Source organism: Vombatus ursinus, unplaced genomic scaffold, assembly GCF_900497805.2.
Source record: "Vombatus ursinus unplaced genomic scaffold, bare-nosed wombat genome assembly UNPS02014872.1, whole genome shotgun sequence".
Classification (NCBI taxonomy): domain Eukaryota; kingdom Metazoa; phylum Chordata; class Mammalia; order Diprotodontia; family Vombatidae; genus Vombatus; species Vombatus ursinus.
In genome coordinates, this window is record NW_020954650.1 from 3,163,686 (window position 1) to 3,191,369 (window position 27,684).

A 27,684-nucleotide genomic window follows, 5' to 3' on the forward strand; every position below is an offset into this window, starting at 1 on the left:
CTAAAAGAAAAAGACCATGTCTTTGGGATCTGGACCCTGAAAAGGAAAAACTCTGGACTTTCCCATGTAGCCCAGGTCCCTGGCCATCATCGGGGCAAGCGACCATTCTCAGCTAATTAACTGCCCTTTCATTGTCTGCACCTGGCCCCACCCTAGACCTCCACTCCTGGATCCTCCCTAGACTCCAGTCTTCCTTGGCCTGGTGGTCCAGGTCCCTGGTATTCTACCTCTCAGTTACCATAGCCTACTGGTCACTCCCATCCAGATCCTCCCTAGACTCCTCCTCACAGTCATCTGAGACTGCTTGGCCACCCCTGTACCCCTCCCATGGTTTTTCTATATATAAGATCCAGCTTGGCCACCACTAAGGTGTTCAGATTCTTCAAATCTAGCCAATAGCGCAGAACCACTAGGAATCTCGCTAACCTCAATCAGTGTTCTAATAAGCCTTGTCTTTGGCTCAAAGAAGAGTTGGGTCAAATTCATTCAAGCAGGACCTGCCACTCTTGCTGTCATTATTTCGGAGTCCCAGCCCCCCTACACTCCTAAATCTCAACAATAGTATATTCTGGAGTCTTATGTGAATACAGGAAGCATGAGTTTACACCCAGTAAATAGTTGGTTCACAAATGCAACTTTACTGTATGCTAATTATTATCAGATATATTTTCATGATTTTCTAAATGATCACAGATCAAACTCACTTACTATTTAAAGTTTAACCCCTAGATTTCTTTACTTTGGTTGGAACAGCTCCAAGTGCCTTAAACTGCTGCATTACAGAGTCTCTGACCACTTTCATCAGGGCTGGTGAGATCTTCTCACGGGTTATGTAAGAAGTTCAAAGGAACCTCACAGACAAAGATGTCTTAAGAAGATACTCTTATGTTTTTCTCCCAATCGTTAGTCATTTATCATTATCATCAGTTTCTACATTAAAACAAAATATACCTCATTATTAACTTTTCAAACATTTTGTCACATTCTCTAATAAATATGTTTATGATCTAACCACATTCAGATCAAAAGTAACCTGCCTTACCAGATGGAGACCTAAAGTTCCCTGGAAAGAAGGAATAAAGAAAATAATTGAATGGTACAAAGAGAATTTTCACAACTGGAAGAATTCAGAAAAAGCTTTGGAGCCCTTTCCTGTGGAATGAAAATTTTTACAATAAGCAACATTTATGGGAGAGAAAAGAAGAAAATCATTCTACCTCGTAGATACTTGATATGAAATCAAGTTACCGAACAGAATCTTCTCTTCTTTTGGAAGTAGATTCAGGTGTTTTTGCACAAAATCTCAAGGGCAAAATTATGTTATAAATAATAGATATTCTCAGTTCATGGAAGAATCGCATTATGAGCTGACTTGATGGAATTTTGTTCTACTGTCAATTGTATTCTCAAAGGATGATGCTACTTTTCTGCACAATAGGAAACAATGGGAAATAAGATGAATGAAGTATGGAGAAACATAACTTACAGATGTATCTATAAGGAGAGAGTCCATCCCTTGGTTCAGAAGTCTCATCAACTAGAGAGAGGTCTGCTTCCCAAGTGGTCCACAGGCCCAGAAATCAGTCCTGGCAGTAGGGAAGGCATTACTTGCAGGCCTGTTCTCTGCTCTTGCGCAGTGAATATGCTACAGATCTACTTCTTGCTAGGGATTGTTATAAATTTGAATCTTAAGGTAATATGGAGTAAGTTCTTATTCTAATTAAAGCTTGAAATTCCATTATATGATTTGCCATAAAATGAGAAATACCTGTCTATACAAAGCAATAAAGTTGGAATAAGATGAAAACAAAAAAAAAGAAGAAGAAGAAGAGGTTCTTCTCTTCAGTGAATTTTTGTGCCTCCAGTTCTACTTTTTAAGGAGTTGTTTTCTTCAGTGTGCTTTTTTTTTTCTGATTTGGTCAATTGTATTTTTTAAGGAATTGTTTTATACAGTCAATTTCTGTTCTTCTTTTTCTAAGTTGTTGACTGTCTCTTGCATACCTCTCATTTCTTTTCCCAATTTTTCTTCTACCTCTCTTATTTGACTTTTGAAATCATTCTTGAGCCCTTCTGAAGAGGCTTTTTGGGCTTGAGACCAATTCATATTCCGCTTTGAGGTTTTGGATGTAGGTACATTGACAATGTTGTCTTCCTCTGAATTTTTGTCTTGATCTTCCCTCTCCTCATAGAGAGAATCTATGGTCATTGTCCATTTCTGCTTTTTGTTTATGATATTTGCCTATTTCCTGGCTTTTGAAGTTGAGCTGTAGCACAGGGTGTATTATGCCAAATTTCTTGTGCTGGGGGGCCAGGGGGTTGGTCTTTGACTTTGTGTATTGGGGCCTCAGATGCTGGCAGATGGAGGCTGTAAGTGTCTGACAGCTTATCTGGTGCTGAGCTGAGTTCCTAGTGGTCATTTGCTTGTGTGTGCTGAGGTCTGATGGTGGGGTTTTTCTACATTTCCCCAGGGCTACTCTGAAGCTCTCAGGTGGGGGTGGGGTCTAGCCCCTGGAGGATGCCTGCCCATCTGGAGTTGTGCTGAAGCATAGGGAGGTTCAGCTAATGGAGGATGTCTACCCACTGTTGCGTGTGGCGGTTCTCTGAGCTGAAGTCTGCTGCTTCCCCTCGCTATGCCAAGGCCCATAGCGGAGGTGGGGGAAGGGGGTGGGGGGAGGGAGGCTGGCGTTGGCACTTGCCTTCTCCACTACCCTGGGGCTCAGGAACTCCTGCTTGTTTGCTGAGGTGGGACTTGCCTCTGGCTGGCCAGGATACCTCCCATTCTGTACTGCTCCCCTTTCAACAGAGAAAGAGGGACATTTCCCATCATTCCTCCTAGCCTCCCAGGGCTAAAAGACTGCTCCGCCCCATCTTTCTGTTGGCTCCACTCTTCCAGGATTTTTCCTGGAGTGATATCTTCTGGGTTTTTTGAGGTCAATTTCAGGGTCTGAGAGTGACTTACTGTTCATTCCACCATTGTGGGTCCCAGAAGTCTCCTCTATTATTGTTATACCTTTTTTTTATATTAGTGATGTATTTCAGATAAGTACAAATATATAACAAATAAATATAATAATATTTGTAGAAACTATGCTGAAGTACTGAAAAGATGTTTGGGTAGAGGATAAAAGAAATAAAGCACAGGAAAAAACAAAATATAATAAAGTATAATGTCAGAAAGTTTTCAAAATATTTAATGCATTTAGTCTAAAATTATAATTCAAATTTGCATGGATCAATATGTAATTATATATATATATATATATATATATATATATAATTTTTTAATTTTTAGGCAATCGGGGTTAAGTGACTTGCCCAGGGTCACATAGTAAGTGTCAAGTATTTGGTCTGAGGTCAGATTTGAACTCAGGTCCTCCTGAATCCAGGACCGGGGCTCTATTCACTGTGCCACTAGCTGCCCCAGATCAATATGTAATTTCAGAAATACAGCAAAACCACATTGATCACACTCACATTTATCAACATCACTTCTTTACTGTACAAATATATATCTTCTACTTTCCGTGTAATAAAATGGTAAAAGACACTACACATCTTTCTTCAGAAAACAGAATGAGACATTCTCAGAATATGAAAATCATATAGAGTTGTGGCTGTGTCATTATACTCAAAATGTTTTGACAATTTTGACTGATCATCTTCAGTTGATGACTTGTCAAGTTAGTCAAAACAAATAAGTAGTTTTATTTGTAGAGTAAAAGCATCAACTTTTGCCAAATTCAGCCATAAGACCTTTGTCCTATATAGAAAATATTATGCCATATATTTGTGTGTATAACTATGCTTTTATAGATTATATGTGGCTATAGGTATCTATATGCATACGCTTGTGTATGCACACCTTACCTTTTAGGGTAATATTTTATTCTAAGTGGAATATATATTCTGAAATCATTTCATTTCTTTTTAGCCCAAAATATTTTCTCATAGACAGTATTTGATAAACATTTGATGAATCAAATTATTCTCTCAATATCCCCAAAATTATGTCTCTCTTTGTGATTAGAGCACTAAGACAGTAATTCAAGAAATACCAAAGCATTCTTTTCAAGGACTGATTACCAAAAAACTATAATATACTTTGGTATACTTTGAACTCACTCTCCCGGAGAGAAAATAGCTGTATCTCCTACTTTATGATTCTTGGGTACCTTTGAGGATTAAAGACGTCTTTCTCTCATGATAACAGCTTGATCTACCATTTTGTTGTGTTCCCCCACTGTTAGTCACCAGTGTAGTTTATATAGTCATTTAACATCAATTAGCTTGTTCATAGGGATATTTACTGAAAAGATATATCATTAATATTTTCCTCCAAGACCAGAGGTCACACTATACTCTAAAGGACCTCAGTGCCTGAGGAGAGTGACCTTAAACTTAAGTAGTTTATTCAAAACCATGGACCCACCCAACTTTACTTTCAAATGTAGCAAAGTCAATGGATGATGAGTATGCATGTAAGCTACTCCTGGGCTGGGTTGAGCAAGTTACCTTCTAGCAAATTCTAGCATGGGCTCTAGTTCTTGGACAACTGATACTCACCATTCTGACATTTTGAAGTTTACAAAGGACACAAATAAAGAGTACTGAAATGACCACATCTCTATCATAGAAAGGTCTCTATGTCTTTTTTATTCTCATGATTTCTTCAAATAATGAACATGTCACTCTTTCAGATTTACTGAATTGGCTACTCTTCTGAACTGAACTCAACTCTACCAGAGGCTTTATTTTCTGTGTGTTTCTCTATTTGCTATCATATCTCTTACCAGGTGAGTTGCTACACTTTTGCACACTTTTGCAACACAATTGCAGAAGGGGCAGATAATGGAGAAAATTTCTCTCCTTGTTACTTCCCTATAGAATCCAATAATATTATCTATATTCCTTCATCTAAATGTAAACTAGAAGAAACACAATCACAGAAACAACAGCAGGGTTATGTGCTGTTGACTTCACTCTGCCCCAGGGAAGAGGGGACCTAAGAGTCTCCCTATAGGTCTTTATCAACTCATTCTCATATGAGCCTGAGTCTCCTTTTGGCTGGTTAGTGCTTTTTGAACGCATTCAACTTCTAACTTCTCAACTAATCAAAAAAGTTTCCTTTTCAGCATGTGTTTAGCAAACAACTAATTACAGAATGTGTGAAAATGTTCTAAAGTCTTCATGGAGATTGCATCGGGGGGAGTATGCCGCATATGCTCACTAGTCCATCCAGCACATTCCACTCCACTATTCCACCCCAGCTTCCGTTATCATTGGCTAGTCCCTTGTATTACAAGACAAAAATGAAAGCTTCTTACCCTCAGAGTCTACTGGGTTACAAAACTTAAATATAGGTAAGTAAATATGAGATATTTTGAAGAGGGAGAGAAAAAACTGAAGATATCCGATAATGTCTTTGATAGGAGGTGGTTTCTGGGGTAAGATAAGAAGGAAGCTAAGACTTTTAGGAAGCAGAGAAGGAAGAGTGGAATTCTTTGTGTGTGTGTGTACCCGTGCAAAGGGCTGGCCACTATGCATAAAGACACAGCACGTAGAGAAGGAATATTGAATTCAGATAAAACCTAATAGGCCTATTTGTCTGGAATAATTAGTGAATAAAGGGAAGAAATATAAATAAGCTTGGAAAGGCAGGTAGAACCAGACTTTGGGGCTGAGGGGTTTACATTTTATCTTAGAGGGAATAGGGAAATACTGAGATATTCACATAGGGAAATGAAATGACCAGATATATTTTAGGATTAATAATTCGACAGCTGTATGGAGGATGGATCAGAGAGGAAAAAGATTAGAATCAGAGAGAACAATTTAGAAGCTTTTGAAGATGAAGTAAGATGTCATAGGAGACTGAAGTAGGGTAGTAGAATAAAAAAAAAAGAGAGAGAGAGACATGTAAGAGATGTTCATAGTGTATCAATACTTCTAAACTATACCTTGCCTCACTTTTGTCTGGCAGGTTGTGTCCCTAGGTGGTGATGGCATAAGGTTCAAGCAAAATATGTCTGTATGCATAAAGGTACAGTTCATTAGCCCTAACAATGTGCTTGCCTTTAATAGTCACACAGTTGACACAGTTGGCCCAAAGCAAAGGCATTTACTGAAATAGCATAATATGGACAATTGTCTTAAAACACCTTCTAAATCTCCAATGAAAAAAAATAGGGCCCACTCTCCCATAAATGCAAATGGTATCAATAAGGAAAATGGGCACTCAGAGAGATACAGAGAAGGGGATCTTCCTAGAGAGAAGGGGAAGAAAGGTGTTCAAGGTGAATGATAGCTTTAGCCCTGAAAGGTTCTTCTGTGTTTTCTCTCTTCTCAAGGTATCATAGGAATATGACTCTGCTGGGCTTCCTGAGCCTGTTCCTTTCTGCAACTCAATTCAGTTTTGCAGGTGAATTTTCTGGATCTGCTTTCCATTGGATGTGACATCTGAAGGATTCTGGGGGAGCTTGATTATCACAGTCCCCATATAGATCTTGGGGGAGGATGTAATTATGCAGTCTTAAAAAGTAATTTGAGGATGCAGACTTAAATCAAGGATTTGTTAGGTTTTAAAAGGAATCCTTAACTACAAGTCACATAGTTTCCTAGAACCAGGGTCTCCACAAAGTTAAGGCTGGGTGAATTAATTAATAGATTTCATCTTAACTTGTAGTATTCAGCTAACTTTGGTTAGTGACTTGGCTGTGGATATTGGTTATACAGCTAGAGACAATATAGGTACTAGATGATTAAAAAATGTTTGAATAAAGCATGATATATAATGTCATGATATATCAGGGATACAGAATTTAGTATCACCCACTAATCCCAGCTGAGTTAATATAGTTATAGGATACAATCACATGTGAAGAGGTGTTAATATGTTAACTCTGTGTTACTCCCTTACAAAATATTCCATCCTTGATAGGCTGACTTCAGCGAATTCATTTTCAAACTCATAATTTGGGGTTTGAAGAAGAAATCTACTAATTACCTCAGGATTCTCAAGGTAACACTTAGGGCTTACGCTTCCTTTTGAAGAAATGTTTTTAAAAGACAGCAGAGTAAAAGCAGTGACTTAGTTGAGCTCTCCCCCAAACCCCTCCAAATACCTGTAAAAATGACTCAAAACAAATTCTAGAGCAGCAGAACCCACAAAAAGACAGAGAGAAACAAATTTACAGTCCAAGACAACCTGGATGGTTGATTAGAAAGGTCTATCATACCGGGCTGGGAGAAGAATGAGAAACTAGAAGACAATATTAAATATCTCATTGGAAAAACAACTGACCTGGAAAATAGATCCAGGACAGATAATTTAAAAATTATTGGACTCTCTGAAAGCCATAATCAAAAAAAGAGCCTAGACATTATCTTTCAAGAAATTATCAAGGAAAACTGTCCTGATATTTTAAAACCAGAGGGCAAAATAGAAATGGAAAGAATCCACTGATCACCTCCTGAAATAGATTCCCCAAAGGAACACTCCTTGGAATATTGTAGCCAAATTCCAGAGTTCCCAGGTCAAGGATAAAATATTGCAAGCAGCCAGAAAGAAACAATTTGAGTATTGTGGAAACACAAGCAGGATAACACAGGATTTAGCAGCTTCTACATTAAGGGACCACAGGGCATGGAATATGATATTCTGGAGGGCAAAGGGGATAGGATTACAGCCAAGAATCATCTACCCAGCAAAACTGAGTATAATCCTTCAGGGGAAAATATGGACATTCAGTGAAATAGAGAACTTTCATGCATTCTTGATGAAAAGAACAGAGCTGAATAGAAAATTCGACTTTCAAATACAAGACTCAAGAGAAGCATGAAGGGGTAAACAGGAAAGTGAAATCATAAGTGACTTATTAAGGTTGAAGTATTTTCATTCCTACCTGGAAAGATAATATTTGTAACTGATGAGACTTTTGTCAGTAATAGGGTAGTTGGAGGGAAAAAATTCCATGTAAGTATAGATAGATAGATAGATAGATAGATAGAGGGCACAGGGTGAGTTGAAGTTGAAGGGGTGGTATCTGGAGAACAAAATTAAGGGGTGAGAGAGGATTATACTGGGACAAGGAGAAAGGGAGAGGTAGAATGGGGTAAATTATCTCACATAAAACAGACAGGAAAAGGCTTTTACAGTGGAGGGGAAGTGGGAGAAGGTGAGAAAGAATGAGTGAATTTTATTCTCATCAGATTTGGCTTAAGGAGGGAATAACACATTCTCTCAATTGGGTATGGAAAACTATCTTACACTACAGGAAAATATGGGGGAAAGGAAATAAGAGAGCAGGGGGATGATAGAGGCAAGGGCAGATTGGGGAAGGGGGTAATCAGAAGCAAACACTTCTGAGGAAGGACAGGGTCAAAAGAGAGAATAGAATAAATGGGGGGCAGGATAGGATGAAGGGAAATATAGTTAGTTTTCTACAACATGATTACTATGGAAGTGTTTTGCATGACTACGCAAGCATAATCTGTATTGACTTGCTTGCCTTGTCAATGAGGGTGGGTGGGGAGGGAGGAAGGGACAAAATTTGGAACCCAAAGTTTTAAAAACACATGTTAAAAATTGTTTTCACATGCAACTCGGAAATAAGATATACAGGCAAGGGATATAGAAATCTATCCTGTCCTACAGGAAAATAGAAGAGGAAGGGGATAAGAGATGGGGATGGAGATAAAAGGGAAGGCAAATTAGGAGAAAGGGTATTCAAAATGCATTCTGTTTCAGTGTGGGGGTAGGGACGAAATGGGGAGAAAATTTGTAACTCAAAATCTTGTGGAAGTGAGTGTTGAAAACTAAAAATAAATAAATTAATGAATCTTTAAAAAAAAAGAGAAATGCTTTTAAACCTCTGCTTATCTCAATTTCCTCATTGCTAAAATAGGGATGATGATAGCATTTAGCTCTCAGAGTTTTTGTTAGGATCAAAAGAAATAATAATTGCAAAGCTCTTAGCAAGATCCCAGCACATTGTAAGCACTACATAAATGTTGTTATTGTTATTATAGGAAAACATCCTAATAATTAGAGCTAATCATTACAGAAAATAGTCTGCCTCCGGAACTGCTAAATTATGAAAGACTAAGAATCTTTGAAGGAAATGAGATAAATCTAGGAATATAGTCTTAGATAATATAAATAGATGGGTTCTTCTTAAATTGATGGGTTTTTCTTCATGTAATAAAGATCTATGAAGCACTGTGATAATTTATATGACAGTTGCGCCCTTTAGGTTTGTCCTTTATTTTCTCAGTCTCATGTGAAATATTTGAGAGTTGGTTAGGTTTAATTAATTTTTATAATCCATTTGATATGTGCTGGTGGTTTTAATTTTTATTGTGTTTTACCCCAAGATCTTATTCCAATTATTTTATTTACAAGTAAAGCAAAACACAAACACAGACAACAAAACAAAACAACGAAGCCCTCTAGAATATGAAAATTATATTCAACTGAAAAGATAACAAGACAAGAAAGGATTAAAAAATATGTATTTGTGTTGCTTACTTGAGAACATTTCTGGAATGTTCTCAGTCAACATCCTTTGTAGCTTATCTCATTTCTTTGATGTGATTAAAAAAAATACATATTTTAAAGAAATTGTTTGCCTTTCAAAATGCACAATTCACATGGCATCTCTTTTCTTAAATATCCCTCTCTCTAACCCCTCTTGTCCACCCAAAAGAAAAAATAATGCCTGAAAAAATTTTAATAAATATAAGAAATCAATATTCATTGGTTTTGCTTTATGTGTAATATTCATTATAAAGTTTTCTCATCCTGAATTGAAATAGTTAATTTTTATAGCAGTAAGTTCAGAAAGCAACAGTAAAGCAGGAGCTTAAAAAAAATCTTAGATTGCTTTTCCCAAGGTTATTAGTGCTGTATCAATTTTGTAAATCCAAATTTACCTGCAGTTATTTGGTTCTAACACTATCACTTTTTTTGCCATCTTTAAAAACTTATCCACAAACAACTTTTCTTCTAAGCAGATTCTACTTACTGCTTTACAAAGAAACCTCATTCATTATTAAGTAAGGCTCATTAACAAATTTAGGATATTCTAAAATACGTTATCAAGAACATAGTTAGCCTCTTTATTCCTGAATATGGCTCTGTATATACATAAACCAAAATACTGATCCATTTTAGTTTAACTAACTTTTAGTTTAAGAATATAAGATTCATGAGAGCCCTTATTGTCTTTCTTTTTCTGTTTATATAACTAGCATTTTACATTGTGGTGCCTGGCAAATAGTAAGCATATAATGTTTTTTTTTTCATTGATCCATTCATATATATTTGAAAAGAAATCTTTCATCATTGAATGGCTAAAATATCCATCTGACAATTTTTCTTTTTTGATATGTCTTTTTAATTAAGTAACTAATTTTGTCAATGGAAAGATTTAAATTACCTGAACCAGCAAATTTCCTGAGCCATTAACTCAAGTGACAGGTTACATGTTCTCTCCCTGGACCCCATTAATCATAGTCTATTTTGAGTAAATCATAAGACTTTTAACTATAATTTGTATTGCATGCGAAGATAAAGCACTTTGGTTCAGAAGTCCCTTGGAACAACTGCCTAGTGTTCACAGATAAAGATCTTGTTTAGTTTCCTTGCATCAGATGATTGTCATCATTTAGACATAAAAAAAAAAAACAACTATTTTTATATCATTCAACAATTCATGGTTATCTGGGAAAAGAAGTTCGAGTTTACATGCTTTCACAAATGCAACATAGAGTTTGGTCAATTCAATCATTTTAGTTCTTTGTCAATAATATATATCACTATAATCAAATGCTTTTTGCAAAATTACATGTTACAACTATTGAGATGACAAGATTAGCCCTATTACTATCTGATCATTTCTTAAATATATACTTGCTTGTTTGAGTGTATATGTGAGTGTATTTGAACCGAACATTATCAATCTAGCCATGCTCTTTTCTACATTTCTTACTGTCTCCTAAAACAACATATTATATCAGTGTAAAAAAAATTAGGAGATCATACACTGATAAATAACTTATGCAAATCTGTATCATCCATCTTAACACAATATAGAGTAATTTATTTCCATTCCTACTGTCATCAACTATTTCAAAATACAATGGCTTTTCTTATTATTAATGGCACTGCCTTCAACCTATTCCCCAAAACCACTGTGGCAAAAGAGCTCTTCATAATGACTCATGTTTGATTGAATCTATTTATCTCAGGCATGTTCAAAGGTCTAGTAAGGTCAATCTGTACTTGGCAAATTTGGGGAAAAAATTGCATATAGTTAGGAAAAAAGCCAAGCAGTTTTTCCTTGCTTATTTTTATTCCTATTCTTAAAGGGCAAATAATGAACAATGGGGTCACAAGTTCTTTGATTCTCATGCTCCAAAATTCTATCTCTGAATCAGTTTATTTTCTAATTTTCTTTATATAATATAATTAAAAGTACACAGTTAAAATTAAGTATTTATCTTACAAATGTTAGGGAAGTTACAAAAAATTTGATGATTACAGTTCTATGATGTAGAACATAAAGTTGGCATGGAAGCAGGATATGGGTTGTGCTAGGAGAATTCTTCTATGCATATATCTGGAGATTCCTTGCTGTTACAATTAGAATACAATTTTTTTTTCATTTGATTTACTGATAATTTTACATTTTAGAAGGTGAGGGAGGCTGCTATTCTAGAACTGATTGTAACCAATAAAGAACTAGCTGGTAAATAAAAACAATAGGAATCTTGTGAGATTCTGATCATGTCTTCTTAGAGTTTGTGACAGGTAAGTACAGTAGTAAAATCTCATGGATGGTCTGATAAATACCTTAGTCTGATGCATAGCTTCAAATGTACTTTTAAAATTTTATTTGTAATTTATGGAATAAAAAAGCATTTCCATAACAAAGTACAATTAAAAAGATGATTGTACATGAAACTGCAAATCTACTTAGGTGTGTGTTTTGTACATATACATATATGTATGTATACATGTACATGCACATATGTACAAACATATATATGTAAAATTGTTCTATACATACATCTATTTATCACTTCTTTCTCTGGATGTGGATAGTGCCTTTCTTAATATATCCTTTATAGTTATTTTAGATATGTGTAATAGACAAAAGTAATTCTTAAAACAATATTGCTCTTACTGTACACAATGTTCTCTTGGTTCTGCTCATTTCACTCTTTGTTATTTCTTGCAAGTCTTTCCATGTTTTTCTAAAATCATGGAGCTCATCTTTTCTTACAGCATAGTAGTATTCCATTACAATTATATACCACAATTTGTTCAGCCATTCCCCAATTGATGGGCATTTCCACAATTTCCAGTTCTTCTCCACCACAAAGAGAGCTACTATAAACAATTTAGAATATATAGACTCTTTTTTTTTTCCTAATCATCTTTGGAAATAGAACAAATAGTGGAATTGTTGGGTGAAAGGGTATAGACAGTTTAATAACAACTTTCTGGGCATAATTTCAGATTGCTCTCCAGAATGGTTGGATCAGTTCACAATTCCACCAACAATAAATTAGTGTCTCATTATTTCACATCCCTTCCAACATTTGTCACTTTCCCCTTCAATCGTTTTAGCCAATCTGATAAGTGTAAAATGTTCTCTCAAGGTTGTTTTAATTTGAATTTCTTTAAGCAATAATGATTAGAGCATTTTTTTTCATATGACTACAAATTGTTTTGATTTCTTCATCAGAAAACTGCCTATTCCTGTCCTTTGACCATTTACCAATTGAGGAATGACTCATATTCTTATAGATTTGACAACGTTCTTTACATATTTGACATGTGAGACCTTTATCAGTGCCTTATAATTAGACTTTAATGATTTCCTTATATTTCTTCTGGATTTTTTAATATTGAATTTTCCATTGAGTTCTGGTCTTTTTGTTACAAATACCTGAAAGTCTTTCAGTTCATCAAATATCCATTTTTTTTCATTCAGAATTATATTCAACTTTGCTGGACAAGTTATTCTTGGATGCAACCCTAGCTCCTTTGCTCTTCGAAATATAATATTCCAGACCTATGATCTTTTAGTGTAGAAGCTGGAAGGTCCTGTGAAATCCTAATTGTTTTTCTGCAGTATTTAAATTTGTTTTTCCTTGCTGCTTACAATATTTTCTCTCTAATCTAGGAATTTTGAAACTTGGCTATGATATTTCTGTACATTTCTTCCTAGGACTTCTTTCTGGTGGTGTCTGGTGGATTCTTTCAATTTCTACTTCACCTTTTTGTTTTAGAGCTTCAGGACAATTTTCCTTAATAATTTCTCATAATATTGTACATACAGGTTCTTTTTTTTTTAATCACAACTTTCAGGTAGTCTAACAATTATTATCTTGTCTTTTCTTGATCTGTTCTCCAATTCAGTTGTTTTTTAAAATGATGTTTCAGATTCTTCTCTATTCTTCCTACTTTTATTATATCTTGGTGTCTGATAACATCATGTGATTCTACTTGACCAATTCTAGTTTTTAAGGAGTTATTTTCTTCCTTAAGATTTTGTATTTCCTGTTCTAATTGGTTAACTTTCTTTTCATAATTTTCTTTGATTGCTTTTTTTCTAATTTTTTTTGTTCTCTTTTAATTAATTTTTGAATTCCTTTTAATTTTCTTCCTTTTGATTTTGTATCTATTTTTTCAATTAGTTAACTTTCTTTCCATAATTTTCTTGAATTGCTTTTATGTTTTTTTCTTGTTTTTCCTTATTCTCTCTTATTTTATTTTTTAATTCATTTTTAAGTTTTTCCAAAATTTTTTTTTGGGCTCATGACCATTTGATGTTACTCTTTAGGGCAGGAGTGACTTTTTTTTTAGCCTCACTATATTCCTCTGAATATGAACCCAGATCTTCTTTTATACCAAAGTAAACTATCAATGATTATGTTCTTTTTCCTTTGTTTACTTATTTTAATTTTTAGTTTGTCTAATTTTATTTTTAGCAACTTACTTTTATCATCAAGTTTTAATCCCAAGTTGTTAGTAATGTTGTCCTAGACCTCAGTTCCTTTTAACTGTTGTTTTCTGAATTCTGTCTAGGGGCTCAACCTCAGGGACTCCTGTCTTCCTTCCCTTAAGCTTCAGCCACACCTGAAAATGTACTTGCTTCATGAGGTACTTTACTTGCCAGGCAGGTGCTTGCTCCTTGCCCACAGCCATAGCCAGGGATCATATCTGCTCAGCACTGCTAGGCCTGACTTACAGAAATAGCAGGGGGTCCTTCAATCTTCTCTCACTCAGCCCACCTGTTGTTCTTTAGATGAAAGTTTGTGAGGTAAAAATTCCTGAGGTGAAATTTCTTTTTTTTTTTGCCTTTTGGTGAGGCAATTGGGGTTAAGTGACTTGCCCAGGGTCACACAGCTAGTACGTGTCAAGTGTTTGGTCTGAGGCCACATTTGAACTCAGGTCCTCCTGACTTCAGGGCCAGTGCGTTAACCACTGTGCCACCTAGCTGCCCCATGAGGTGAAATTTCTTGAAGCCTAGTCTGCTTCCCTCAGGGCGTACTGTTTGTTCATTCAGTGGAGTTGGCCTGGAGGAGTTTACAATTTACTCAGGCCAAACTTCAGCCATTGGAGTCTTCTCTGAGGTCCTCTCAAGATGTCTTAGGAGGACAACTGCTTTATCCTCTTATTTTTATTGCTCTATGTTTATTTCATGTCAATTTTCTGTCTGTTGGTATATTAGCATGTATTTCAAAGAAGAGTAGATCTTTAGAAGTTCTTGGTATACCCTAGCCTAAGGCTCTTCTGTCAAAAAGGAAATAGTTTTGCATCTAAATCTGGAACCAAATATCCGAGTTCAAATCTTAGCTTTAACTAACATGGACTACCTAGGTAACTCTAATCAAGTCACTTATATTATTTGGTCTTCAATTTCCTCACTCATAAAGTTACTGAATTTGATTAGTAACGATCAAAAGTCCCTTATACTTCTAAATCTATGATTTTATTATCCCTTCCCTCCCCCTCCCCCCAAAGGAACAAAAAATGGTAAATCAGTTGAAGAAGGAAAAAGATTGTTCTCAAAAATGAAATTCTGGTGACATTCACAGTTAATTTTGAGGAAGAAAAAAAAATGTCCAGAATCATCAAACTAGCCAACTGACCTTGGAGCCAGGGAGACCCAGGTTACACCACTGATTCACACTGGCACTGTGACACTGGGCAAGTTATTCAATTTCTCTGTGCATCAGGCAACTCTTTAAGACTGTAAGTTGCAAAGAAGTGTGCTCAGATATACTATTATTTTCAAATGAATATAATTATTGTGGCCTTGTTGAATTTCAATCTATCTAATGTCAATTGAGAACTCCATCAGTAAAGGAAATTTCTACATCTGAGAGTTCCCTATGTCAATGAACTCAAAGGTCCAAGCCATAGTCTATTTATATTTGTAGACATACGATCAATAGGTAACCGCCTATTAATAGCCACTCATAATAATTATAACGACTTTCTTCCATAGCACTTTAAGGCTTTTTAAAATACTTTATTTAAAACAGTCGTGTACATAGCAGAAATAGTGTCTATTATACAGATAAGGAAATTGAGACCCACAAAGATTAGTCATTTAGTGACAGTCATTCAGTAAGGCTGAGATCAATGATTCAGATCCAGGTCCCCTGCTCTAAATCTATTACACTTTCTACTATATCAGGTTGACTACCATGTATTGGGATTCATTGTTTGCCTAGGAGGACAATGAGAAAAAGAGAGGTTAAGTGACTTGCTTAGGGTCACATAGCTAATTTTGAAGCACAGCCTGAAACTTAGATCTATTCATTCTAAGATTAGTATGCGACATTTCATGAATGATAAAGTAAAGAAGAAAAGCATTTAATTTTGAAAAGTCAGATGTAATTTTTTTAAATTAATTGCAATGTAAATGAAAACTCATTAACTACTTTTATTTTTCAGATTTGTTTAATGTTCTCAGAATCTCTGTTATTTCCTCAAGAGAGATCAATTTACTGTACTCCAAATAATTGTCCAAAAAGTATTCATGCTTAGTAATAACAAGAAAACAATTTGGTGTTATATTATGTCAGAAAGTATTTGAGTCAATTAATAAAGATGTTTATATATATGTATATATATATATATATTTTATCTTCCTGAAGATTAGCTTTCAAATGTGCATATTTCAAGATATAATATACATTTTATTTATTTACAACTAAAATATGTTTAAAGACAATTCCATTACACAATTTCAGTTAGAGTCTGCTATTTTGTAATTAAACAATATATATGTCATGGACCTTGGCTGGTTGTTTTATCCATAGTCTTGCTTTTAAGCAGGCTTAAAAGAGATGTAAAGCCAAGTCAAATTTAAATGGCCATTAGAGAAGAAAACTCCACATTTCCCTTCTGGTGCCCATTCACATGATGCCACACATGCTGTGGTGATTATTTTGCCTGCAAAAGAATCACTCCAATGCCTCATAATGTCATGAATGTAACTCTGGGCTCTTGAAGTTTATTCCAACAGAGCACAAATTCTCAACATTTCTACAAAGGCAGACATCATAGTGTTTACCTGTAAGCCTTCCTGTCTGGACGCTCAGGTTTGTAGATTGCTTGATTTCAAGAATTATGAGATAAAGACAACATATGTCTGCATTAAATCTGGCACAAATATATTGAGCACCTTGGCAAGAAATAGTAGGAACGGGCTGCTTCAGGAGAGGCAAAGAGATCCAGGTTGAAAATAGAGCAGGTTAAAAGCTCTTGTGGCAGAGAAGGGATCAGCCTGTGCATAGCCACAGCACTTCCTGCCTGGGTTAGATTGGGAGGCCCAGTCACTAAATAAATAATCGAATACACAGGAAAAAAAAGCAATCAAATAGATCAATGAATAAGTAAATAAATGGGAAGGGAAGAAAAAAGGGGGAAGGAAGAGGAAAAGGGAAGGGTGGAAAGGGAGGGAGAAAAGGGAGAGAGGAAAAAGAGAAAGAAGAGGGGGAAAGGGAAAGTCAAAAAGAGAATGGAAGATAAGAGCTAAAAAGGAAGAGAGGGAAAGGGAAGGAAAAAAGGAAAGGAATGAAAAAAAGGGAAAGGGGAAAAGGGAAAAATAAAAGGGAAAGAGGAAACAGGAAAAGAAAGTTCTACAAAGCCAGAAAAAACTACAAATATAGTCTGTTTGACAAACTATCTGCTATTCAAGGTCCAGCCTAGTTGAATAAAAGGAAGCTTAGGTTGACTAATTAGTGACTGATATTTTTACTATGGCAACCCTTAGTGGAGTTTCACTTACACAGATACCTATGCAGATAGATATGACTTAAAGGTGGCATGGATAGATGTGATCTGAGATCTGACCTGTTCCACTTCTCTAAGTGGATGGACTGCCTTGTCTATTTTGTGGTGACTAGTATAAAAGTCATGCTAACACTGTGAGCATCCTACTTGGAGTAGGGGTAGACCACCTCTGAGACCACTGTAGCATTCCTCTGATCGTTCATTTCTATAGTGATGATAATAGAATGTCAGAAAAGGAAGTAAAGGTTATGGTATTAGGAACATCAATTTTTAGACCATTTAAAAATAGAAAAGGAATTTGAAGAAGAATTTACATGGAAAGAAGGATTGTTCAAAAGGACTATTTCACTCATTTTATAAAAATAAGCCCTATCTGACTCTGCCCAGTAGAATCTTTCACACATGCTTAGTGAGGTAGTGACTGTCATTTCAAACTATCACAGTCACATATTCATTTTTCTCTCCATATTTATTTTCTTGTTATTGTTGTTATGCTTCTGTTGTTGTTATCATTATTCTTTTTCTCAATGTCCAGATGCTTCCGAAATCCATATTCAATTCCTCTCAGTGTCACAATCATCTCTAAGCATTTATGTAACTCTTGGAGATTTAAATATGCACCTTTTATCCAGGGACCACAGAGATGATGTAGTATTAGAGAAATTGAACCTTATCGATATGATATGATTCCCATTATAAATTAAACCAAAATATATACACAATTTCAGGTAAGTATACAGATAACTCACTAATTTTTCTTAAGAAACAAATTATTTGAGTTATTTTCTTTGTATGTACAAAAGAAATGAGAAACAATATTTCATAAGCTACTTGGTGGAAAGCTCATGATGGATATCAACAAAAATCAAAACAAACAACAACAAACAAAAAAAAATCATGAGGCTAATTGTAGATTAAAAGACATCTTCCAGTGAGAAAGATGAAAAGAAAAGAAAATTCTATGAAAAATTTGACAAGATACTTCTCTCAAACCTTAGTCAATCTATATATTGATTAATACTCAGTGATTTTAATATGAGATTAGATATAAGTGAGGATAGCAAAAACAAATGAATAAATAAAATTATAAAATATATTTGAGATAAAGAAAAGAAAGAGAATCAAAGTTTTATGGAATATTAATTCAGAAGGTTCATGCTAATTTTTTTTAGGTACAGTCAGAAGGTAATAAATATCAAATAACACTGAAACTAGTGAAACTCTTTTAATAAAAAGAAATGATAATGATGAAAAAAAACAATTACAACAGTTCCACTTGCATATTCAAAAAACAATTGTCACCTCCATCCTATTGTTCTACACACACACACACACACACACACACACACACACACACACGAAAATAAAGAAAACTACATTGACACAAACTACCATAATTTTTTAAGGAATTCTATAGTAGTTGAAGTGATTATACAGAAGCAATGTGGTGTAGTTCTAAAAGGGAGGAAGTCTCAGGTTCAAGTTTCACTTCTGACACATATTATCTGTGTCACTGGGCAAGTCCCTTATTCCCTTTTGGCATGTTTCATTGCCTTTTAAAATGAGGATAATAACAGTATCTACCTCACAATATTGTTGTTAAAAAGCACTACATGAATACTAGCTATGATGATGATAATAGTGACAAAGAATACTTAAGGCTATATATTAAAAAGAAAGTGCTGGCCTGTATTAGTAGAGGGAATTTCTTCTCATAGAGAGTTGACTCTAACAATGAGAAAACAAGTCCAGATTCTATATGAATCCCTAAAAACAAAACAGATATCACCTTAGGCAGTAAAAAATTGATCTGCTTTCCAATCTTATAGGCAATACCAGTATATAAGATAAATTGATTTTCAGAATATTGGGGACAGAGACAGAGGAGCATAAGCAGTTTTTCCTTTAAAAAAAATAGTCCAACTTGTACTGGAAAGAGAGAATGTCCACTATAATGTATCAGATAAATGATTAAAATGATTATTCTGTCTCTGCTTCAAGGCAACTAATAAGGGGAAAGGTCACTATCTGTTCTATGTTACACAAGTAGTGATTTCCCCCAGAGGAGAAAAATGTGGTGAAATAAGTTTTTTCAACTTTTATTTTATTCTATTTTAGCAGCTTTTAGAGAGTTAGTAGGCAGCAATAGAAAGAGGGTTGGCTTGAAATCAGATAATACCATGGGACAAGTTATGTATGTGATACATGCAGTCTGTGTGTCCCTGGGCAAGTCAATTAACCTCTTAAGACCTTAAGAAATTCTCTACAAGGGAATTTCTTTTCCTTTTTGTGACATGTATCCCTTCGGTAGTTTTGTAAAACATGTCTCAGAATAATTTTTTTTTAATATTTAAAATGAAATACATAGAATTACAAAGAAAGGAGTGATATTGAAATATATTCCTAAGATATTTTTTAAATTATTGGAGACAGTAAGATACAGATGAATTTTTCACATTAGTGAGTGGAGTTTGCACATGGGAAATTCCTTATACTAATTAAATAAAAGTTCTGTCCATTGTTCCCATAACCAAAAAAGAAATGGTTCATGAAAGGAACATTTATTTATTAACTTCATCATTATTTAAAGCCAAATAATTTAAAATTGAGGGAAGAAAGAGTTGTAAGAATTTCTTTTCACAGAAAAGAAAAAAGGGGAGAAAGGCTTCAAGTAATGATGTGTTGCAGATGTAGTAAATGGACATAGATATCTGTGCATGTGGAGCAACTCAATAATAATTGAACAATGTGAGAGAATGTAAATGTAATGAATGTAAATATGTGTGATTTCTCCCCCCTCCACCATTAAATTATAAGCTCTATGAGGGCAGGTTCTGTCTTTTTTTTTTTATTAGTAACTATATCCCCAGTGCTTGGTATAGTGCCTGGCATAGTCATAGGCATTTAATAAATGTCTGCTGGATTAGAAAATATAGTAATGTAAAATCATAGGGACTGGCACACCCTGAATCAGAATTTCTTAACTCAATGTCTATGAGATGATTTAAAATTTTTAAAAAATGACATTTCAATACAATTGGATTTCTTAGTAATCCAATGTATTTTATTCTTATGCATTAAAAAACAAACAAAAAAATATGTTGAGGAGAAATCTCTAGGCTTCACCGGACTAATAAAACAATCCATGAAACAAAACAAGGTAAGAATTGTTATCAGAAAGTAAAGAATTTCTGCAAATATAATTACTCTGGGCAAGTTAAGCCAATTGGACAGGCAACAGCTGTCAACAGGTCTTTCTATCTGCCTCCCTTACCTGGGGATTTTTAATTTATTGACAGAAATCTTATTTATCAATTAATGTTGCACTAACAATTTGTTAGTTGAAGTTTAAGAAAATTTTTTTCTACTATTTTATTTAGTCAGAAAAAAATGCCTTTCTCTTTTACTTAATAATTTAGTTACTAATGAATGCTATACAGGTATAAAACTGTATCTCCTTATCTTTCCAGAGGCTTAGGGTGGACTAGGTAGCTGTTATCTTGGCTCAGGTAAATGCTTAGTCTGCATAACTGAACTAGCAAGTAGCAGGTTCAACTATTTTACCCCCTCCCCCATAATCAGTAAACTTCAGGATCTTCCTATCATTTCCAGGATCAAATACAAAATCCTCTGTTTTGAGTTTTTAAAAAATCCTCTCTTTACCTTTTCAGTCTCCTTATACCTTATATGACACCCTCCCATGGACTCTTCAACTCTGGCCTCTGTATTTTTCCACAAAGAAAACATTCCATATCTCAGTTCTGGCCATTTTCTCTGGCAGTCCCTTAGCCTGGAATGTGGAATGTTCTCCCTCCTCATCTCTGCTTCCTGGCTTACATAGCTTCCTTCAAGTAATACCTAAATACCTCCATTCACAGAAAGCCTTTCTCAATTCCTCTTAATTCCAGTGCCTTCCCTCAGTTAATTATTTCTTAATTATCCAGTATATAGTTTGCTTATATATATGTGTATATATATATATATATATATATATATATATATATATATATGTGTATGTATGTATGTATTTGCTTGTTGTCTCCACCATTGGATTGTGAGATCTCTGAGACCAAAGGCTTTTTTTCCTCTCTTTGTACCCTTAGCATTTCCCATAGTGCTTAGTACATAACAAGTACTTAATAAATCCTTATTGACTAACTGACTTGTAGCAGCATGTGGATACTAAAGGAGAGAAAGATACTTCCATGTAAACACATTTTTATATATGTACATATATATGATGCATATATATGATGGGGATGGGATCTGGCCCCCAGAAGGGAAAAACCCTGGACTTTCTCACATGGCCAAATCTCTGGCTTTCACCTGAGGCTACAATCCCATCAACTGGCCTTTCATGCCCAATCTCCCTATTCTGTTACCCTTAACCTAGCCTAGCCCTCCATTGTCTTAACTCCCTCTGGCCCCCTACCACTTCCCACCCTTAATCCTAGCTAGGCTCCACTCTCCCTTGGCCACGTGGTCCAGGTCCCTGGCATTCTATTACCTCATAGACCCCACATACTACTTGGTCACTCCTAGATCTCTCCCACAGTCTTTCTGTATATAGGGTCCATCTTGTCCCCATGATAGCGCTCAGATTCTTAAAATCTAGCCACTACTCAGATTCTTACAATATAGCTAATAGCTCACAGATGATCAGATTCTTTTAAAGTCTGGCTAATATGGAAGATCTTTAATAAACCTTGTCTCTGGCTAAAAGAAGGCTTGGGTCAAATTATTTTGGGTAAGATCCGTATGCCATGATTTTGGGGTCCCAGCACCCCTAAACCTTTAGACCTCATCACATACACGCACATATTTTATAAGTATGTTCCAAAGTTGATTCCATATTATTTACACTGAAGTTATAAAGGGACAACTTAATGACTATAGGTTTCCCAGAAGAACAGACAAGTCAAAAAACAAAACAAAACAAAACCAGAACATCATAATGCAAGAAATAACAGAAATTCTGAACACAAAAAATGAAGTCAGTCCTTAGAACCTACATATCACCTGAAGAAAACAAAACAAAATAAACAAAAAAAATTCTATGCTTTAAACTCTATAACATAATGGTTAAATTTAATAATTCTAGTGACAAACAACAAATTCTGTAAGTAATCAAGGAGAAAGACATTCAAATATAATGGAAAGGAATTATGAATAACTCAAAACTATTTTGCACTCACCAGAAACTGCAGAAGGGAATGGGATAGTGTGTTTTGAGAAGCAAAGCAACTCAAGGTGACTTACTTTGCAATTCTGCCTGCACATAATCAAGAAAGAAAAAGATGCATGTTAAACAAAAGACAGACATTTGAAAAATTCCTATGCAAAGTACCACAGAGGATCAGATTCTTTGCTTTGCAAATAGCCAAATAAGAGACATTGAAGAAAGGTCCAATCCAATAAGCATTTGTTACACACCAATGACTTTCTAAGCACTACACTAAGTGATTGGGATACAATTAATAAAAAGAAAGACAGATCTTGCCCACAGGGAACTTACAATCTAATGTTGTAAAGACATCACAGGAAAGGAGGTTGGAACACTAAGAGGTATCTTGGTATCTTGTTCCATGGAATTGAAAGCAGGCAGGGCAGCAGATGCAAGTTGGAGAAGTAAATAAGTAATTAAGGGGAAAGAAAACAAAGTACTCTTACTGCATTCCCCAACTCCTCTTAATTCCAATCCTTTCCCCCTTTTATTTATTTGTGTTTTTTTTTATTTATACTATACCTAGCTTGCTTTGCATTTATTTCCTTGCATGTTGTCACCCGCATTAAATTGTAACCTCCTTGTGGGCAGGGATTGTCTTTTGCCTCTTTTTGTATACTCTACACTTAGCAAGTGCCTGCCACACAGTAGATGCTTAATAAATATTTACTGAATGAATGAAAGGTCACTTCCCTGATAAGAAGCTTTAAGTAGCCCTCCATTGCCACTAGGTTAAGATCCAAATTCATCTCCTTGGAGCTTATCTTTTCAGACTTATTTCTCATTTTCCCTCTTATAAACCCTTCATTCTAATTTAAATGATCCACTTTCAATTATCCATAGGAGACTTTCTAATTCTCACCTCTGCTTTTGCATAGGCTGTCCCTCACTCATGTAATTTCAATCTTCCTAACCTCTGACCTTAGAATCCTTGGCTCTTTCAAGTTTTACTATAGGTACTACTAGGCTTTTGATGATATCAATAGTCAGTGTTTTCATCACCTTCAAATTACTTTTATTTGCTTTCTATACATTTTATATTCATTTACTTAAGTACATGTTGCTTTCCTTCAGGAAAAAATAAGTTAGGTGATAAAGGCTGTTTTTGTTTTTGTTTTTTTCTTTTTTTGTTTTGTTTTGTTTCTTTATATATCACAGTGTTTAACGTAGGGCTTTGCACATAGCAGGTGCTTCGTAAATGCTTGTTCAACTGAACTGAATTACCTTTGGACTAGAGATGAACAAATATTTTCTCAATTTTAAAAACTGGAAAAAAGATAGAGTACCCTAAATTATTTCAAGTCAGTGAGTTCAACTTGGATTTCTCTCATATTTTTAAACCATGTGATTAGAGTAATGACTGAGGAGCATTTAGAAAAATAAGTATAAATCACAAGAGTCAGAACAACTTTGCCAAGAATAGGGCATGCCAGCCCAATCTATTTTTTTTTTTACAAAATTAACACATTGACAGATCAATGGACTTCTGCAGCTATTTGGCAAAAGCTCTCATGCTATCAGTAGAGGATGAAATAAATTGTTGTGGATATGATGAGAATACAGATTTGTAGATTTAGGAATTAGTTGAATTATTGAACACAAAATATTTTCATCAACATACTTAAATCACAATTCAATTGGATACAGAATTTAAGAAAGGGAGTAAGCTTTAATAGGGATAGGAAGGGATGAGGTTATAAAGAACTTTAAATGACAGAGAATATCATTGAGTGGGAGTGAGGGTGGATTTGATTTGGTAAGATTTACATTTTAGAAAGCTTACTTTGGAACCTTAGTGGAAAATGGATTGGTGAGGGGAGAGAATTGAGGTAGAGATACCAGTTAGAAAAGCACTGCAGAATAACAGGCAAGTGGTTATAAGGTATTTAAGGTAAGTGAAAATGAGGAATCAATGATAATATCAAGTTTATGGGCCTCTGGCAGGGAGGAAATTGGTATTCTCAACAGTAATAGTGAAATTCAGAAGAAGGGAGGGTTTGGGGGAAAAGTTAATGAGTTCTGGACATGTTAATGAAGGAGAAAATACGTAAATAATCAGGTACATACAAGATATATACAGGTGAACATATCTTGGAAGTAAATGGAAGTTAATCTGAAAGAGAGTATTAGTGGCTAAAGAAATGGGGAAAAGCTGACTGCTGAAGATGGGCTCTAAAATGAGCCATGAAGGTTGCAAATAATACTAAGAGGCAGAAGTGAGGAAGCTGACCATGCCAGGTATAGGGATAACCAGTACAAATATAATATGTTTCAGGAACTGCAAGAAGGCCTATGTAGTTGGATGTAGAGTGTAGAAAAAGGAATGAGACTTAAGAAGGATAGGAAAGGATGATCTTTAAATGACAGAAAACGTCATATTTTTAATTTTCCTTTTTTTCTATCACCAGAACTTATCACCTGGCACACATACACAATGCATAATAAAAGCTTGTTGACTGTAGACTGATGGACCGACAGGTCTAACCAGGGCACATTCCTGCTCAATAAGTTCCTATAACTCCCCATCACTCTAGCATCAAATACAAATTTATCTTTTGGGCATTTAAAAACCTCTGCAGCCTATTTCCAGTTTATCTTTCTGGTTAATTACAAACTATTCCCTTTCTCATAACCCCAAACTGACCTTCTTCCTCTTCCTAATTCATAATTCTCCCTCATATCCCATCTTCATTCCTTTGAATGGTCTTGTCTTCACTTGCGTTCATTTTCTTGTTTTCATATATAACCACTCCTTACCTTAATCTCTTAGAATGCCTATCCTTCTTTAAAAATCACTTTGTTCTTCACTGAGCAAAGGGCTCTGAGTCCAGACAGTTTAGTTCAGTGCTCCATATCTTTCCCAACAACTCAGACTCTACTCTGGTGTAACAGATATACCAGAGGAGGAGAGGGACATTTTCCTCAGAGCCCAGGGCAGGACACTAGATGCTTTCCTTGAAGAAGAGCTTCTTTGGAAATCCCCTTTCTACTTCATCCTGGTAGCAGATCCACAATTTGGATTGATGAAAGCCTGGGCACTTGGTGACTGTCATAATTGTGGTGATGAATGGAAAGAGGAGATCAGATTAACTGAGCAAGCTGTCCAAGCTATTAACAAGCTCAATTCAAAGCCTAAATTCTTTGTTCTTTGTGGTGATCTCATACATGCTATGCCTGGAACTCCATGGAGACCTAATTAAACAAAGGATTTAAAGAGTTTTTAAGGATGTTGACAAAGAAATCCCATTGGTATTTGTCAGTGGAAACTATGACATTGGTAATGCTCCTACATCAGAAGCTATAGATGAGTATTGCTTTACTTGGGCAGATGACTATTTCAGCTTCTAGGTTGGAGGAGTGCTTTTTCTTGTCCTGAATTCACAATTATATGTTGATTCCTCTAAGTGCTCCAACTTGGAACAGGTCCAAGACCAATGGCTTGACACCCAGCTAGCAATGGCGAAACAAAGGATGTGTAAGTATGCTGTTGTATTCTGCCACATCCCTTTTTTCCTCAAAACTTCCAATGAAGAAGATGATTACTTCAACATAAGTAATCCTGTCACCAAGAGTTAGTGGATAAGTTCACCAATTCAGGCATTAAAGCTGTATGCTCTGGACACTACCACAGGAATGCTGGTGGATTCTGCAATGACCTCAACATGGTGGTATTGTCTGCAGTAGGCTGCCAATTAGGTAAAGATACTCACGGACTCCATGTAGTGGTGGTCACAGCCGAGAACATTGTTCATCTCTAATACAGCTTAAATAAACTAAGCAATGAAGAAATAGAGATAGATCTGATGGATGAGATTAAGCAAGAGTAACAATTTTTCCTTAAGTGCCACTCATTTTTCACTTATATCTTTTGATTTTTCATTGAACAGCATTTCTAAGGAATACTTCACTGAAACACAATAGTAGAGCCTTGAAGATTTGTGATTTGGTGATACATGTGCTTAAAAGTTAGCTTTGTTCTCTCCTAAATAACAAAATGAAAGGCTTCTCCTCCTTTATGAAAGAGAATTCAGTGAATGATAATTATGATTAGAATCCCTCTTGCTTTGCTGTTCTTGAGGGTATGTTTCTTGGCTCTTGTATGGTAGTATACTGTCAATGATTCCCCATTCTCCTTTATTCCAATCAAATCCAGGTCTAATCTTTGAGAACACCACAGATTACAGTTGTGACTCTTAAGATGTCTACTGTACTAAAGAAGTGTTTTATTCTTTAAAAATAAATAAAAATCAATTCATCTGCCCCCTGGAAATGAAGCCTTTCTTGATTCTATTCTTGGATGATATAGTCCTCGCATATATTTTATGTAATGTGTAAATACTGTTTACTCTGATAGAACATATTATTTGAGTACATGACCTATTTTATTGTTATTGTTGTTGTTGTTATTTTATCTTCTTATCCCTAGTGATTATCACTAGGATTTCTGAGAATTTAATAAATGCTTGTTGATTGATCAGATTCGCAAATTGCAGAAAGCTGAAAGGAACAGCTAATATATTGGATAACAAAGTCCCAATACAAAATTATCTCATTATACTAGAACACTGTATAGTAGATTGCACTGGAACACTCAATATACTAAAGCTAATTAGATTATATTTAATAGAAAGAAGTGTAAAACCTTGCATTTGGATCAAACAAATCAACTATGTAAGCACAGGATAGAGAGATGGGGCTAGATAGTTTGTGTAAGCAACATATATTGGTTTTGGTAGACTATTGAGTCAACTAATAACTGTGGAAAACTCTTTCTTTCTGGATATTCTCTCTGATGATACAATTATTTGTTTTTGCACGTTCATTACTTAACCTTCATTTTATGGCTTAAAAAGAGCTCTACATAATATATTTTGTTTGATGCTCAACACAGCCCTAAAAGGTAGCCAGTGTAAGTATATTTACAAATAATCTAATTTCTGCCTTCTTGTTCTGTGTTCTAAAAGTTCCTGATCAGGTGTTGGTGTCTGAGCAACACACCTCTGGAGTTGCATTGGACTGATTTTGTACTCAGCCACTATCAGTTAGTTGATAAACTCTGCTGGTTTGGTAATAGAACTTCAGCCTGCTCTTTTCTCTGGTCTGGTTAAACTCTACAAGTTTTGCACTGGGCTGGAGGTTGGAA

The 27,684-nt window shown here is 35.2% G+C and overlaps 1 pseudogene; it reads left to right on the forward strand.

The window, feature by feature from the left end:
- The first annotated feature begins 2,569 nt into the window (after nt 1–2,569).
- Nucleotides 2,570–26,368, forward strand: LOC114028201 (annotated as a pseudogene).
- Nucleotides 26,369–27,684: the final 1,316 nt, after the last annotated feature.